We start from the raw sequence: 17,891 nt of genomic DNA, 5'->3' as shown, positions 1-17,891 counted from the left end.
GTGTAGCCATGTTCAGAGGCAGAGCCATTAAGGGTAGTGTCTGATGTCATGAAGGGAGCAATCCATTGATGAATTCATAGTTTAATGGGCTGTTGAGAGGACGCTGCAGAGGGTGAGAGCTGCTTAGAGGAAGCTGATTCTGGGTCATGGTTTTGAAGGCTGTCTGCTGTCTACCATGAGGTGGCTCAACCAGGACGTTCTCTGCTATGCTGCCCTGCCTCATTTCAGAAACAATGGAGTCAAATGACCTTGGACTGGAACTTCTGAGACTGTGAGCCCAGCGAACTTTCCCCATTTTAAGTAGTTTACCTTGGGTATTTTGTCAGGGCAACAGAAAACTGATTAATACAATGTTAAGTGACAGAGTTGAAACCATTAGTGGTTAGGAAGTGCTCAATCAGTCACAGCTCTCTCCCCAGCTGGGACTGCACTTCTCACTGCCATGGCAACCTTGCTGGACCTCAGAAGAGGGACCATTGCCAGGACTGTGGGAGGAAATTCAGCATCTCCTGCCTTGGGGCCCCCAAACAGCATCTGTGCTCCTTGTCCAAGGATGGTTTTTATTTATTTTATTCATTTAATGTTCCAAACTCAGCAGAAGAAAATATGTGTTGCCTATGTTTTCCTGATCATATAGCTTAGTGAAATATCCTAGACAGTGTCCACACTAATTCTCAAGAACAACCCCCCGGAGGTCTCCGTAGGATGCTGAGGGGATCTGTAGCTCACAGTATTTTAATAAAAATGTTGATCTAATGCTCTCTTCACCTCAAAAGTGTGATAGAGGTTCTGTGGCAGACAGTATGGTGGCAGACCAAATGCAAGACATAGGACATTCTATTAAGCCAGACTTCTAGAAAGATCCAGAAAGATAAAACATGATGCTACTCTCCTGACCTTTAAAAATAGCTATTTTTTTCATGAGAGACATAGCTTGTGTAATGAGTTTTCTATTACTATTTTTCCATGACTTAGCAAATAAGTTTCTCAGTCTTAATTTGTAACATGACAAATATCAGCGTTAACTCCGTGGGCAGAACTGTTTGTTGTTCTCAACAGGAAGGTAGAAATGGATGGTGAGGCCAGACTCCCTATGGCTGCAGGAGAGTCCGGAAGAAGTGCTCATCACGGCCTCTGTTCTGCACTGGCTGAGTGACGATGGTCATACACACAGGTGATGTGTGCTCTCCACGGTGGATGGTTCTCATGTGAAAGCACTCAAGCCCATGGCCGTAGGGTCCAAGGAACTTCCCAAGCTCTGAAGTCTCTACCATTGAGGAGTCTCCAGAGGCCCCAGCCTCACAGGCTGCTGTTGACATGTCCTGGACAGCGGCGATGGCTCGTCTTATATTCAGTCACAAGTCTAGGTCTGCAGCTGCAAGAGCTCAGCTGGTCTCAGCCCTCCATGGCGGACTGTGACTTCAGGCCCCACAGTGGTGGACTGTGACTTCAGGCCCCACCATGGCAGACTGTGACCTCAGACTGTGGCTCAGACTCAGCCTTTTCTTTTTAGTGTCCTGTGTTAGGCATTTTGTCATATCACCAATGTAGAGACTTTGTTTTAAATTAAAAATTTCTTTATTTGACTAATAAGACAACAGGCTTTCATGTAAAAAAAATGGGTTTGGTAGCAGGGTTTTGGTTGGTGGGGACTGGAAACTACCTTGTCATTCTTTTATTATAAACTTGTCATAGATTTCCTAGGGAGATAAGGTTTTATTCCCACTGACCTTTAACCCCCAGTACAAAGAAAATCCTGTCAATAAAGGTAAAGACACCCACTTTGTGAGGGGGAGTTGAAAAACAAAAGTTTTATGTACTCCCAAACTGGCAAAGAAGCCTTGACAAACTAGAACCCTCCCCCCATGCACCTCTCCACCCCCCTCCCCCACACCTCACCCCCACACCTCCCCCCACACCTCCCCCACCTCCACACCTCCCTCCCATCCTCCCAATCCCCACCCACATACCTCCCCAGACCCCACACTATCACCCCCCACCTCCCTCCACTGCAGCCTCCCCACTATCCCCACCCCCCCTCCTGCACCTCTCCCCCACCCCCATCTGTGATCCTGCAGAGTGAGGCCATTTCCAAGACTGGCAGCCGGACTCCAAGCTTGTCTGAGAGCTTCAGCCTCTGATTTCTGGGATCCCCAGTCCAAGCTCATTACCTAGAAAGGCACATTAAAAATAATGAGAAAAGCACTTCAATATCTCTCACAAATTATAACAGGCGGATGTAATTCAGATTAGATAAAGTATGTATTTATTTCATGGAACAAACATGCAGACAATAAAATTTTGTTTAACAGTGAGCATATTATTCAGGGACTTGGTGATAGAATTCTAATCTTCATTATGGAAAATCACTTTCTAGGTGGCAGAACTGAGCCGATGTAATCCCTCAGGTGTCTTTACAATGGCTTCCCTTCCCTCCAATCATGAACTGGCCATTCTCTAAGGCTACTTACCAGTGTAGATGGGCTTTAGCATTCTTGAAGCCTCAGCCACGACCCAGGGCAACGGCTTCCCTCCCTTGGCTCAGATTCAGGCCAAGCCAAGCAGCAGGAGGGCAGGTACCTGAGCTCACCTCTGGGTGATCTGTCTCTAAAGAGTTCGGTGGAGCAGGGACCAAGGCCAGAGTGTGCTTCATGCAGGGTTCTGGGTGCACACAAGTTCACCGCCTGGAAGCATGTAAGAGTCACCCCATTCTTCCCATCTTCAGCCCTGATAAGCAGACCTCAAAGTGTTAATGTCCTTTATAAGGATGGAGACATGTTGATCCCTAACATTTTCATAGAAGTTGAGTGCTGAGGGGTGTGGAGGCAGGAAGGGTCCCAGAGCTCACCGACAGCCAGTCTCTAATAGATGAGCAACCTATGGGTTCAGTGAGAGGCCCTGTCTCAGAAATAAGTCAAAAGAGATAGAAGACACCTAATGTCAACCTCTAGCCCCTTCACATAAGCCCCTCCCACGAACTCACCAGGAGCAAATACCTCTCTCCCTCTTCCTTCCTCCCCCCTCTCTCCCTCCTTCCCTCTCTCCCTCCCTCACCCCCCCACACACATTAAAAAATGGAGACATTTTCTTTCCTGCTCCAGGTTTTGGACTGGAGAAAACTGGATTGCTAGTTGTGTGTCTATAAGAAGAGAGAACATGAAAGGAAGGAAAAAAAATGTAAGAATTAAAGTTGTAACTTGTTGGGCAGGTGTCTTTCAGAAATCTTTGAATAAAAGTTCTTAGGTCAAGAGGCCATTCGTCTGGGACTGCCTTTGAATGGGTTTCATGGATGTGGATTTACCAATTAGCTAAAGAAGGCAGGTTGAGGAAGAGATGCCCCTCCCCCAGATCACTGTCTGGGAATCTGTAAATCCTCATGGGTGCAGTATCTGTTTCCAGTCACGGGGCGTTACTCTTTATGCCTTTTATGAAGCAGAGGCCCACACGCTGAACTCTGCCTTCGCTGGGAAGTGACTCTGAAGGGGGCCTCACCCACTGCATGGCTGTGATGTGTGCCTGTGGGTCAGAGCACGATCGGGCAGCTAGCTCATCATGCAGGGTAGCTAGCTCATGAAGGCCACCCCAGGCTCACTAGAAAGTGAGACACAGATAGATTTCTAAGTCAATAAGAAGGTAACAGGCCCTGCTCTATTATTATATGCCTATCACAATAATACAGCAGACACACATGCAACAGTGTGTGGCCTTCATGCTGATGTGCTGCCGAAGGAAGGCCTCACTATAGTAGGTCACAGGTTGGTGGAAGCTCACTTGTCGGCTCCTTCTAACCCAGACGTCCTGAGGTAGGTTTTCCGACTGTGTAGACGGGATGGACAACTGTACACCCTATCCTTCTGTCTGTATCCTGTCCAGATTCTGACTGGATTCTTAGACTGCTCACGTTTCCTAACTGTTGTGGCTCAATGGTGCTTAATTACCTTTGCCACTGATGCTAACTGTGAACTTTTCCAGGGTTCCTCAGTGCGTTGGAAAACCCCAAACACAGCCCGTGAGCCCTGGCAGGGAGATTTACTGCCGTATGTAGCGCTATACTGAGGTGACATTGCTCCTGCAGTTTATATTTCCCCATTGTGAGGTGTGTAACTCCCTTCTCTGTTCCGCAGCATGACAGATTGGCCAATATCTGAGCATAAGCACCTTGTGTGTGGCCCACAGCTTTGTGGTGTGTGGTGGCCTTTGAGTTGTTGAGGCAAGAAATGACCTGGTACAAGGCTGCACTTACACCGCAGCCTGCCTTTTCACTCGCTACCAGAAGTGTCCCCTGGGATTGGTGTGGCTGAGGCTGGCAGCTTTCAAATCCATATCCTTGCAGGGCTTGTGACAACATTGTGAATCTAGTCCAGCTTTTGAAGAGGCCTGCAAACAGTTACTCGAGGAGTGGAAAATGATCACATGAGCGGCACTGGCTAGTCCTTTTCCTCCCTCTCCGTGTATAATTTCTTGCATGTTTTCTGTGAGAGTTAAGGCAGCCATTGCTGGAGGCCAACCCATTGCCACCAAATCTCTTTAGAGATTGCACTTGATTTGGTGGCAGAAAAAACATTTTCATGAGGAAATGATGTCTCCAAAGGAACCTTGATTTAACAAGTAAAAGTTTACAAATGAGAAACAGAAAACTATTCCTCAAAAAGCAGGTGTGCCTGAAGGTGCCTGGGGCTTGGACCATGAATTTAAAGTGTTGTCTGTCACCTTCCAGGGGCCACGTGGCATCCAGTTAACAACCCTACCATAAGAATCAGGGAAAATGCCCATTGACCTTAGGTGCCAGACGCTAGCTAGCTCCTTTGGCAGATGTGACACACATCTTCATGGCCCAGGAGGTCTAGGGGCCTGCTCAGCCTGTTAAGAAATGATGCTGGGAAAGTTGATTCATGAGGTTCTCAAAAAAATGCGTCTCCCAAGATGAGTTCTGCTGCTCGGAGACTTCCGGTTTCAGCTCTATTAATTTTGCTAAGCTGTCTTGGATCACCCATCTGTTTAAAGGTTAACTGTCTTCATACTTAGGAAATGGGTATTTCTGTTTTGGTTCCTACTTTGCTCACGTTAGTGATTTATAAAGCCCCAAGTGTACAAGCTGCTGAGCTGCCTTTAAATCCATACCACGAAATCTCTACCTGCCCACAATTTAAAGATGTGTTGGCCAAGTTCTTTCAGTTGATGGCTTGGAAATTCCACTGGTTTCTGCCCTTCATTTTGAATATGAGGAAGAGAGACCTGTGATGCAGGTGTATGCTCTGTGGGAAGGAGGCCTGGTTTGAACATTGGGGTTTTGGGGTTCTTGATTTTCTATTTCACCCTTTCTTCAGGTAGCGTTTTATCTGAACAGATACCTTTCAGAATTGGGGCATCATTATTATCTTACATGATACTCTTATGTCTTCCTGAGCCTTTATTTCTTCATATTAAAAGGCTCACTCTTCTTTCTCTTGTGACTGTTCAGATCTGAGACAACTCATTTCATGAATTTGTTTTTTACATCCACCAAGTGGAGGTCCTGTGACTCCGCACGACCTTTCAGTCGCTTCCTTTCTCAAGTCATGATCAGTAGGGTCAACTTGTAGGAGAAGCTGTTTGTGTTTTTTGTGGCACAGAGCATTCTGGTGATTTGGGGTGAGCACCAGTGTGACTCAGCAAAGGACACAGCGCTTGATGAGTGTGCCTTGTGCCTTGTGCCCTGAAGCTGTGGCTGTCACGTTGCTGTTGGTCGAAAATGGAGCAGAGCTCTGTCCACTGTTGCCTCCTTACTTCCCTGTTGGCTTGCCAACATTTTGCTTGACACTGGCAAAGGGTTCCTGTCACCCTTGTCACCTGAGAGTAGCCCCACAGGGCACTCTGCTCTGACAATGGTCTTCCCATCCAAACTTTCTCTGGTTGCACAATGCTGTCAGAAGATGTTCTCCCCACTTCCTTTTTCCCTCTTTTTTCTTTTATTGAATTTTTTAAAAATTCAGATCTCAAGTGTTATCCCCTTTCCTAGTTTCTCCTCTTGAAACTCCCTATCTCATCCCCCTCCCCCTGCTTCTCTGAGGATGCTCCCCCACCCCTACTCCCTTCCACCCTCCCTCCCCCGCCCTAGCATTCCCCAACACTGGGGCACCGAGCTTGGACAGGACCAAGGGCCTTTCCTCCCATTAATGCCAGACAAGGCCATCTTCTGTTAGTATGCAGCTGGAGCCATGGTTCCTCCATGTGAACTCTTGGGATGGTGGCTTAGTTCCTGGGAGCCCCGGTGGGGTCTGGCTGGTTGATACTGTTGTTCTTCTTATGGGGTTGCAGAGCCCTTGGGCTCCTTCAGTCCTTTCTCTAACAGAAGGAGATCTCTAAGCATTTCCTTCTGTTCTTGTCTATTATTTACAGAACAGGTATGGATGTTGAAATAAATTTTAGATGCATCACAAAGCATGGATAATACATAAACAAACATGGTTGTGCTAGTGAAATAAAGTATTCCAGGCTATTTTACTTAACAAAGTTTCCTTTGCCTTGTAGACTGCTGTCTCTAAAGCCTGTGTGTTGATCTTCAGGGTGTTGTTACATATAAAACATTTCTGAAATCATTAACTGATCTTTCAATCTGTGATGAACTCAGGTGGGATCTCTAACAGTAGGAGGAAAATCAATGTTTCTCCTTTTCTCTTTGCATAAGACACTTCTTCATACTGTTGCCCAGGTTAGCACTTCTTCATACTGTTGCTCAGGTTAGCCCAAAACTCTTTATGCAACTCAGGGTCATCTCAAATTCGTGGTGCTCCTTCTGCCCTCAGCATCAGAAGTGCTCATTTTATGGGCAGGAGCCACCAATCTGGGCTGTTCTCTGATCCTCTTCTGTGATCTTGCTGAATAGGGAGTGGTCTTTCCTGTGCTCCTGTTTCAAGCCTTTGCAAGGTTGTTGTTGTCAAGTGCCCTGGCTCTTAAACTCTTCCCAAGTCACCTTTCCCATGTATGAGGGTTAACAAGTCAGACCTCTAGGCGTACCCTCGGCAGCTGCAGGTAAGCGCAATGGTTACCCTACTGGCCCTCTGCTGGAGGCTCTCCTGACCCCGAAGGACGGCGTGGTTGGCGCAGGCCCTCTGCTTGGCGGTTGCCATTTCAGTCCAGAAATAGCACGCTTGAAAGGACTCCACGTCAGCATTAGTGAGCTCCCTGCCCTCAGAGCACAGTCAGGACAGTGAGCTCCAGGCTGAGAACTGTCATCTACAGAAGCAGAGACCTCAGTTTCTCCCTCTGTGACAGAGTCACACCAGTCTCCACCTCTTCACATCTGTGAGGGTTAGACAGGAGGGAAGCAGACCAAATGCCAGGAAGGCCAGTGTCCTGCACTGTCCCCACACCCGTGCTAATGTCATCTTACCCTGTGTGTTGATGTTGTGTCTACATTATGGTGACAGGAAGACCAATTAAGACCCAGACCTTAGGCATTTAATTTGAAAATTGGTCTGAATTCTCACATAATGACACATTTTTAAGATTTTATTTTTATTTTGAATTATGTGTGTCTGTGCATCTGTGCACGTGAACACAGTTGTCTGTGGACAGCGAAAGAGACCAGTGGATCCCCAAAGTTGGAGGCATCGATCCTTGGATATTAGCTGCCTGACTTGAGTCTTGGGAGTTGACCTTAAGTGCCCTGAAAGAGCAGTGTATTTGTTTGTTTGTTTTTGTTTTCTGTTGTTGTTTTGAGACAGAAGCTCACTTTGTAGCCCTGGATGGCTCCAGGCTCGATTCACAGATCAGGCTGGTCTCAAACCTCTCGAGTGCTGCCATGGTACCAGCCCTAGCGTGTGTTCTTAAGCACTGGTCTATATTTTCCCAGCTAAATTCTTTACAAAAATTATTTATGTTTTTTTCCCAGACAGGCTCTTGTTTATATAGGGTTTATATAGGCTGATTTTGAACTCATTATGTATCCAAAAACGATCTTGAACTTCTGATCCTCCTGCCTCTGCCTCCCAGGGCTGGGATGATAGGGCAACTGCACTGAGCCTGGTTCCAATATAAATTCTTTAATTATTTAATGGAAAGACTCGCTGAGGGCATTCCCTTCCCATGTCCTTGGTCCTTATCCATGATCCCCCAGCTGCTCCCTGACCTGTTTCATCCGGTACAACAGAACAAGGTCCTCCTTAGGCATGCTGCCTTTTATTCTCAAGACCCAGCTGTATCCGCCGGGCATCTGCTTGATATTCTGGTTCCAATCTCTCATCCTTAAAACTCACTAAGAAGATGCCAATACTGAAAAATAAAAGGACATTTCTCTCTTTGAATAAAGTTAAAGGTAGGATAATTTTTGATTAACTGTGCAGACAACGTGGGACACTCTTCCGAGTTAACTCGCAGGGTTGGTAGCTATAGGTGTGGTAATTAATACCGAACCAGCTGAAGACGTCAGACTTCTTCAGACAAGAGCGGCTGGTGGTTACTTCAGTGTCTCTGTCTTTCTTTCTGGCTCTCTCTTTAAAACTTGCCTCCTGCAAGCATTCTCCAGCTGTTGGGAAATTGTTTTTCATCTGGAGCCGACGATTGTTTTTAAGAGATTAATTCAGATGCAGAAGGAGTCCTAGGGACTGGTGTCTACATCTGCAACAATAATCATTAGATGCTAAAACCGTGGCTACATGAGGCAAGAATTCCTAATGACGCTCTATTATTTGGTCCCATCTTTTTCTGTGCTTCCGCCAGAGCTGCTGAGTGCTGGAGCAAGGGGGAGACCAGGGGATGCTGTCAGGGTAGGTCTGGTCCTAGTAACCTTGAGTGGGTATCACCAGGAGGCATCTGAACCAACCTTAAATTTGCTTTGGTTTATCCAGTATCCTAAGGACGGACACCATCTCAAAGCATTAATAGTGACAGGACCTATGTCCCCCTTTGCCTTTTTAAAAAAAAAAAAAAAAAAAAAAAAAACAGTGTGCAGAGCCAGGCTAGAGGTGGGAGTAATACACTGGAGCTCCTTTCCCTGGGCTGGCCCTTGAGGTTGTCCTGGGGCTGGGTTTCCACAGTCCAGTCTGGTGGCTTTCTGAAAGACAGTGACATAGTCCATGGGCCTTCGTGAGTGTCTAGAGGGAAAAACCCTCGTCAGATTTGGTGATGTCTGAACCCTGTGGTCCAGTGCTCCAGTATCACACGGCTGCCTGGGAGAATTGCATCGAATTAAGACATAAAACAGTTCACGTCATTGCTGCAGAAACACGGTCCCTGTAAGTAAGACAAAACGAGCAGCACACATGAGCACGAACATGGTTTTAAGGAGGTTTTGCACCATGAACTTCCTAAATTAGGAAGAACGGCTCGCCTTCCCTCCCTTTAAAGTGCATCTTGTTTCGGCTGAACAAAAAGATGATCCAGGATGTGCTCCGAGGTGAAGATTTCCCCTGAGAGCGACAGAGAGGTTTGGGGTCACACGGTCTAGGATGAAGGAGAAACAGGGGTCTGTATAGTTTTAGTTCAGGTCACCACAAGTATCCCCCAGAGAGTGGAGTCAGCCTTGTGAGTCAGGAGAGGTGAGGGGCAGGTTTTCTCAGGAGAGACGGGCAAGATTTAGCACACTCTCCCTTCCTGTCCTGGAAGCCACAGAGTCTTACAAGCAGGCTAGGGAGCCTAAGACCTGCATGGGTGTCCTGTGGTCCTGTCTCTCGGTTTGCCTGAGAAAAGGCAGACAAAGGATGCTGTGGTTAGAGGAGACAGAAAATATGCCATGAACCACGGGCCCTCTACTGAGGAAGGTGGCTAGCAGGTAAGAAGTGTGTCTTCCACTCCTGCCGCCCTCTGCCCTTAACAGGTGAACACACCCAGACTGCCGGTACTTGGTATTTGATTGAGCCATCTTTCTTTTTTTAAAGAGGCTGAGGTGACGGTCAGAGGCTCTTCACAGGATATATAGAAACACAGCAAGGTTTGGTGCTTACTCCTAGCTCACACCAACCTCTTACCTTTGGCTGCTGGATAGGTGTACTTTGGCTCTGTCTCTGACAGGGTATGACTCTGCAGCTCATCAGAGCCAACTGCTTACTCTTCTCCTTGCCCTGACTGTGGGGCTGTGGGAGCTTCCCAGGCCATAGCCTCCTTCTTCAGTCAGGAAGGCGCTCCAGGAATAAGGACTTAACACCAGTGGTAGGATGCTTATTTACCAGGCTCTGGGCCCTGGGTTTGATCCCCAGTACCAACCCCTCCTCACATCTGTAATTCCAGCACTCAGGAAGTAGAGGATTTTAAGGTTATCCTTGATTACATATAAAGTTTGAAGCAGGTGTGGCCTGGAAGAAACTGTCTCTAAACAAACAAGCAAGCCATCAGCTATTCTAACCAGCACTACCACCCAGCGAGTCAATTCCAGCAGTGCAGAAAGGCCAGACTACAAAGTATCAGCTGAGAAGGCGGAGTAGGCGGCTTGGAGCTCACAGGGGTAACACTGTTGCTCCCCTGGGTTCACCATCCCTAGGTCTCCTCCCAGAATCCTCTTTACTGCATCTCTAGCTACAGTGACCCAGCTTTTAAAGCCTATTGTCAACCTGACTGTTTTAGTATGAATAAGTCTAAGAAACTATTTTTGAAAGGACTAAACATTAAAAAGAAGGAAAGCACAGATCTGCCAGACAGAAAGCAGCAGGGTGGCTTGGCGGATGCTTGCAGGGCATTATGGAAGTCATTGCTTTATAGACTTCAACCACAAGGCAAGAAATGATTACCTGGGAACTAATTCTAGAAAAGTTCCTCATTTAATTTGGCTGAAGATCAAGGGGCTCTTATTCTTCTCCATTCTCAAAAAGATGCATGAAATTTGGGGTCCAGGATGGCAGCTGCCTACAAGGGAAGGGAAACAATAAACCGATCCCTAGTGGGGTGTGATGTGCTCCGTCAATGAACCCCAAACCCAAGAGACAAAAATATCAAGTATGTACGAATTCAGAATGAAGCCCAATTGTTTTTCCATTTGGCAAAGCCCCCATTGTTTTGGTTTCTAACATACACTTTCGAGAAACACACTGATGGAGCTTTGCACACTTGTAACATTATAGTAGCTGCTAAGACAGGTTATTATAACACCCGGGGAGTAGGAGCCTGACGTCCTGCTATCAGACTGGCTAGGCAGCCTTTCCAAAGCTGGGCGACAGCACCAAGGATTTCCTTCTCTGATTCCCACGCAGACCCATGGAGGCAGCACGAGCCATTACAGAAGCGCCGCGCAGTGGCTTCTGTGCATCCGGCATCCGGAATCCTTATGCAACCCTCAAGGTTGCTTGTCTCATTTGCTTTTAAAATAGGAGAACTCTAAAATAAAAGATAAATAAAACAAGACAGTCCAAGTCCCTCTTAAAATGTCTTTGCAAGTGGGTGAGGTACGAAGATCTTCAAGCCCATTTTAGCCCAATTCCAGAAAGCTTGGAAGACTTTCTTTTTTAATGCACCTGCGGAGAATTATTATGTGGGGGGAATTTTGTAAATAGTAGTTGGGGTTTCAAAAACAAAAAAGGTGAGTGAGATTGTGTCAAGTTTTAACTTACCCGTTTTATCATGGTTTAAATTATTTTCTGCAACATGCATATAACAAGGAAAACAGACTTAAAAAATTTAAGCAAAATAATTCTTCAATGTGTTAGGCTTGGTGGGTGACTTCAACATGTGGACATTTCTCTCTCTCTCTCTCTCTAATATAGGGTCAGACCTTTTTCTGTCTCAAATGAATATATGCACTGCAAAGGCCACAGGCAGTAGGTTGACACTTTGCTCCAGCCCCTTCTTGGAAATGCTGATTCTGCAGTGTCAAGAACCAGTTTTGCAATTTTTTTTTTTAACCTTTGGATTCTCTGGACCATGCCTGGGACTCTTCTGTGAACAGGAGAGTCTTAATTATGAAGCCCATGAATCCTTTCAACAATGGCCACTCAACTGGTAATGAAGGGGTTTGGGTCTCTATAGCACGACCAAGATGGCCACAGAGGGGCTGGGGAGTGAGCCTCTGTCAACCCTTCACAAATACTTGTCATGGAGAATCTAAACACACAGAGTCAAAGGAAATGTAGGGAACTGTGTATATCAGATACCTTGGTTCAGCCTTGGTCCTCTCCCTCTTCAGATGGACAACTGAGAAATAAATCCCAATTATTTCTCTATTTCATGCCAGGGTTTTAATAGAAGGACTCTCAAGAAAACCAAACCCATACAGCCCTGTCACTATCACATCAACCTTAACCATAGCTCTTCCATTGCTCTGGCTTGTGATGAGTGTGTGTTCTTTGTGCATGTGTGGGTGTGATGTCCCTGCACGGATATGTGCTCCTGAATGAGTGCATGTGTTGTATGTGTGTTTGCAAGTCCACTGGGGGGCCAGGGACTGATGCTGAGTGTTATCCTCAATTGCTCTTTAGTTAATTTGTTGAGGCAGGTTTTCTTGCTGAGCACAGAGCTTACTGATTCATTTGCTGAGGCAGGGTTTCTTGCTGAGCACAGAGCTCACTGATTCAGCCAGTCTAGCTCTCCAGCTTGCTCTGCGGGGTGCCCTTCTCTGTCTCCTGGGGCTGGGATTACAGGAGGGTGTCCTGATTCCCAGGTTTACAGTGTAAGTGTTTTACACCCTGAGACAACTCCTTAGCCTGTAACCATGTTTTCTTAAAGGCACAGGCTGCGAGGCCTGTGTTGTCTTGGTTTGTTTCTGGCATAGTCTCTGCCATCCTCTCAAACGTACACCTCAGTGAGGCCCACACATTGCACATGGTGGCTGTACCTATTCAAGTCTTCATCCGCAGGCCCCTCTGTGTGTCACTTACATCTTGGTGAACGGAAGTCTTTGTTTTGTGCAACAATCCCCAGCCCGGGCACTGTCAGCGGCCTCTCTGTGTTACCAGTTGTTCATCCCTTGAAATTTCTCGAAGTAATTAGTTAGGTCTAGACCACCTTCAGTTTCTGTTCATTCATACATTCATTCATACATTCATGTTTCATTCATTCAACTCACTCTTTTTCTCTCAAGAATAATTTGTAGTCCAGTGACATTGGTTAAAGAAAACTTACACTTCCATATTTGAAACTGTTTTTAAAAATGCTTCTGTTTCCTATTTAAAACACAGCCCTTTCATGCATTTTAACTGTGCTCTAAGAAAGTCAGCATTCCCACTTTGGTGAGCGGATCATCTGCTGGGCACTGGTTTTCTTCTGAAAGGTTTTCCTTTTACTTTCCCCAGACAGCAGCTATAGGAGTTCTTGGGAAAGGAACCCAGAACTCGGTGACGCTCTGACCGGCACCCGTCAGCTGCACCCATTTCTTTTTAGCAAAGAATATTCAGGTGCAGTAGTTTTCCAGGAAGTAAAGTGGTTCACACCGAAAGAGGTAAAGATGCAGGCACACGTGTGCAGACATAGACTCCATCAGTTAGAAAATGCATTGGTTGGTCATCCAGACCTCTTGTGTAGTGTATTTCCATTTCTTGTTAAAAAAAATGCAAACAAACCAAATTTTCATTTTGTTGGCTCACAAAAGAAGAGGCAGCCACATTCATCAGATGGCCTCTCTTCTCACCCACAGGCTTGTTTAATCAATCTCTGCACTCTGGATTAACGAAGATGACCCTTAAGGAAAGCGATGCAATGGGATTAATGGACATGTGTAAACAGCTGTTACGCATGTAAAGTAGAAATGGGTGTGGCCCAGCTACTGGTACATTTGTCTCCAAGGTTGAGTGCCTTGGAGGTGATTCTTAGTTGGTCCATAGGATGGCTCATTGTCCTAGTCCATCCCCCAATATAAGTTGGAGTTGGTAGTGTAGGGACGTTTACCCACTGGGTAAGCAGGCCCATGGCTCCTGCTCCGAAACGTCCCACTCCCTAAGACTCCACAGCACACAGTAGAGGCCATTTGAAGTGTGGGCTCTTTGCTGCAAAGGAGAACGCAGTGTGAAGTAAGGTCTATAAGAAGGAGAAGCCTGGGTTTGTGGACAGCTGTTTCTTACCTTAGGGATCGGAGGCTAGCCTCTTGTGCCACCATTGCTCTGTGAACTGGGTCCAGAACCATCCTTTGCTTTCATGTTCAATACGAGTTCCATGATGGTGCTGATTGTGCGGGGGTGGGGTGGGGGTGGGCTTGAACTCACAGGTCTCTACAGAGGAATCCCTCCGTGGCTCTTCCATGTCTCCAGCCCTGTTTTGCATGGAAGCAGGTGTTCAAATTCAAAGCTACATTTCAAGAGACTTTTGTTGCCGTTGTTAATGTTTCCATCCCACACCCCATGAGTCCAATAAGGCCCCACATATCCTAGGACTACGCTCCCTAGTTGTACTGATCAAATCATTGGTCCAGTATTGGAGGGATGGGTAAGAGGATCACTCCAGGATACCTCCGTCTTCTGGGTTCACACGATTTGTTTCTCCACATGCAATGTTGACTTGCACTCGGAACTCCTTTAATTAATCTTTTGGGGGAGGGAGACGTTTGAAAATGAGACAGGCAATCATGAGAAAGATAACGGATTGATGGTGAACACGTGAGGGAGCCCAGCATGTTCATCCCACTGAGGCAGAGTGAGCTGTACATGAGCAAGAGCAAGCCCTCCAGGACCAAAAAAAACGTAAGAGGCATTTGACTGGAACACTTAGCAATCAGAAAACCAAGACAGAGGTTAAATTGTTTTGAGCAAGAGAAATTAATACATTAAAGGTTACATTTCCAACTGTGAGGCAGTGAGTTGGGCTCTTCTGTGGTGTCAGAATTACATAAGGCAGGAGAAATGGCTCTGAAATGATTGTGGAATCATTAAGGCAAGGCAAGGCAGAGCAAGACACTTCCCAGCAGGAGGGTGCTAGGAAGAATAAAGACGTGGAGAGAGCTCATTAAGAATGAATTGCAGACCATAAACATTTGGAAGCAGTGAGTGTGGAGTTCTCTCTGTTATCTAATGACTCTGAGATTAGAAAACTAGCAATGACTTTCAGAAAAGGAGTTGACTTTGGGGGGAAGATTGTTTGCCATTCCGGAAAAAGAAAAAGGGTTTTGTTTTGCTTTGTTTTTGAGTTAGGGAAAAAGTCTCTTATCTCTGTAAATCAGCACAATTTAAGCAACTTCAGCGGATCCTCTGACAGTTGCTTTCTGCTGCATAATTACACACTGTCCGTTATAAGGATATGGAAAGAGCCTCAGTGGGTGGGGGAGGGGAACAGGTAGGGAGGAGAGGCAGGAGGAGACAAAAGTCCAACTTCACCACTCTCTTCTGAAAGACCTACAAACCTCCACCCAGAAGGCCTTGCTGGCAAATCTTTCAAAGCGACTGGTGTTCTGCTTTGGTCGAGGGCATTCCATTTGCACGGCTGCTAATTGCATGGTTTGATGGGCAGAGTCAGGACAGCTGGAATGAGATAATCCATCTTTGGTGCTGGCTCTCTTTTCCCCCTGCACACCCTCCTCTCCACCACAAGAAACGATGATTTAAGACTCCAAACTCTGGCCATGTGTAAACTCCTTAATCTTCCAGAATATTCAGTGCCCTTTGCTTTGTGGTTAACACAAGTCAGAGATGGTGGAAAAGCATCAACCTACATGACTGGGTGACACCCGGGCCTTGAAATCGCCTCTTTGGGAAACAGATAGGGGTCTGGTTATGTGCAGTCCTCCTCCGGGAAAGAGCAGAGTTCAGAGGTGCTCTGGAAGCCCAGCAAGCACTTTCCTAATGGCTTCTTAGAAGCAAAGGCTTCCGCTGGGCAGAATGCTGCCAGCTCTCCATCGCTCAGAGGGGAGGCATGGGTGTGGGCAGCCCTGGTATACAACGTCTCCTCTTTCTGAGATATGCAGGAGCGGCCAGAGCCTGCTGGACCCTCTGTAAATGACTTCTGGTCTTAGTTACCATTGCCTTTATTAATGTAAATTCCTAGAAACAATCATCCACACAGTGTGAGAGAGGCAAGGGTGGGACAGGAGAGGAAGGCATTACAGGAATTCCTTGTTGGCCACAGAGCTTCCATTTTATTCCATTATGAAGTTCGTACTCCTCCCCCACACCAGAGAGGTTGTTAAAATGCTTGGGTCACTTCTTAAGAACAAGGTTGCTCCTTCTGGTTCCAGTTCCGGTTGCAGTTGGTTCTTAAGGTTTCCCATGATGTCATCAGCTGGATGCTGGGTGTGCTGGGTGTGGATACTCCCACAATGCTTCACTCAGCCGGTGCCATAACCTCCTCTCTTCAGTGGCCTTGGCCTGGTCAATGCTGAGCCAGAAATGGAGGCCTCTGCTGGCTGTCTTTTAAGGTACATGGCTGCATGAGGCCAGCTTCCTTGTCTTGTCAGCAGCCAAGGAGTGGGATCGGTATCAGAAGGAACCGTGAGAGGTGTGAATGGTGATCGGTGTTAGGAGCATTCACAATGTGCTCACTGTGAAAGTCACTCACCACAGCACACCGCACACCTTTCTTCGGATGTCTACTGCTCTGTTTTCCAACTTCCCATCTGTAGGACAAAGGACTCCCAGGATCGCAGATACTGTGTAGGTGAGGAAAGGAAAGGCTCCCACCCCAGTCACTTTTAGTTGCTTCTCCTCGCTACCCTCCTTGTGAGCTATTCTCCTATGTTCCACATCAGAATCACACACATATGCTTAGATACCACTGGTTTAAAAAACTGTGCATCTTCTTAAAAGCATGTCTACAGAGCCATGCACACCTTCATTATGCACCATTAAAATACCACAGTGATTAATAGCATGCAATCTCACCAGAAAAAGATTTGATGTTTTGTGAAGCTGACAATGTCGGGATGTTCAGTCTATTTTAAATTAAAAAATATATTTATTATTGTAATTATGTGTGTGTGCATATGTACATGAATGCATGTGTGCATATGCATGTGTGTGTACTGGCTGGTTTTGTGTCAACTTGACACAAGCTGGAGTTAATCACAGAGAAAGGAGCCTCAGTTGAGGAAATGCCTCCATGAGATCCAGCTGTAAGGCATTTTCTCAACTAGTGATCAAGGGGGGAGGGCCCAGCCCACTGTGGGTGGTGCCATCCCTGGGCTGGTGGCCTTGGGATCTATAAGAAAGCAGGCTGAGCAAGCCAGAGGAAGCAAGCCAGTAAGTAACATCCCTCCATGGCCTCTGCATCAGCTCCTGCTTCCCGACTGCTTGAGTTACAGTCCTGACTTCCTTTGGTGATGAACAGTGATGTGGAAGTGTGAGCTGAATAAACCCTTTCCTTCCCAACTTGCTTCTTGGTCATAATGTTTTGTGCAGGAATAGAAACCCTGACTAACTCTCTCTCTGTGTCTCTCTGTGTCTCTCTGTCTCTCTCTGTGTCTCTGTCTCTGTCTCTCTGTATCTTTGTGTGTCTCTCTGTCTCTGTCTCTGTCTCTCTGTCTCCCCCCACCCCGTGGTGTCTGCATGCGTGTGGCATATACCATGGAGTACATATACAGATCACAGAACAAGTCTATGCATTTGTCTCTCTGGTCCTACTTTTAAGTGGGGTTTTGGATTGAAGTTAAGTCACAAGTCTTACCTGACAAGTATAAAGTACATTTATCCAGAGTCACCTCACCACCCCCGTATTTAAAAATATATTTATTTTTCCTCAGAAGATTGAAGTTTTTCCTTGGCAACAGTTACTGTCAGCTATTTTCACTATAGTAATAAGCTTACTTTGTTTCTTTTTGGAAAAATGTTTGCCTAATTCTTACCATGAATAATCACAGTTATTCTTCTGAGGTAATAAAATGCTGTTCCACGAAAAAGCATCTGGTTTTATTCCTGACCCAACAGTAGCACAAATGTTGGTCCTGGGGAGCCATCTTCTTTTATGGCAAGAGTTCTCATTTCATCACTCAAGAGAAAATGAGAGCTTTGAAGATCAAGACTCAACAAAATGGCATTCCTTAGGGCTTCATCAACAACACAGTGAGACTG

Source organism: Micromys minutus (assembly GCF_963924665.1).
Source record: "Micromys minutus genome assembly, chromosome: 8".
Classification (NCBI taxonomy): domain Eukaryota; kingdom Metazoa; phylum Chordata; class Mammalia; order Rodentia; family Muridae; genus Micromys; species Micromys minutus.
The sequence above is the reverse complement of the archived record's forward strand: the minus strand, read 5'-3'. Positions refer to the sequence as shown.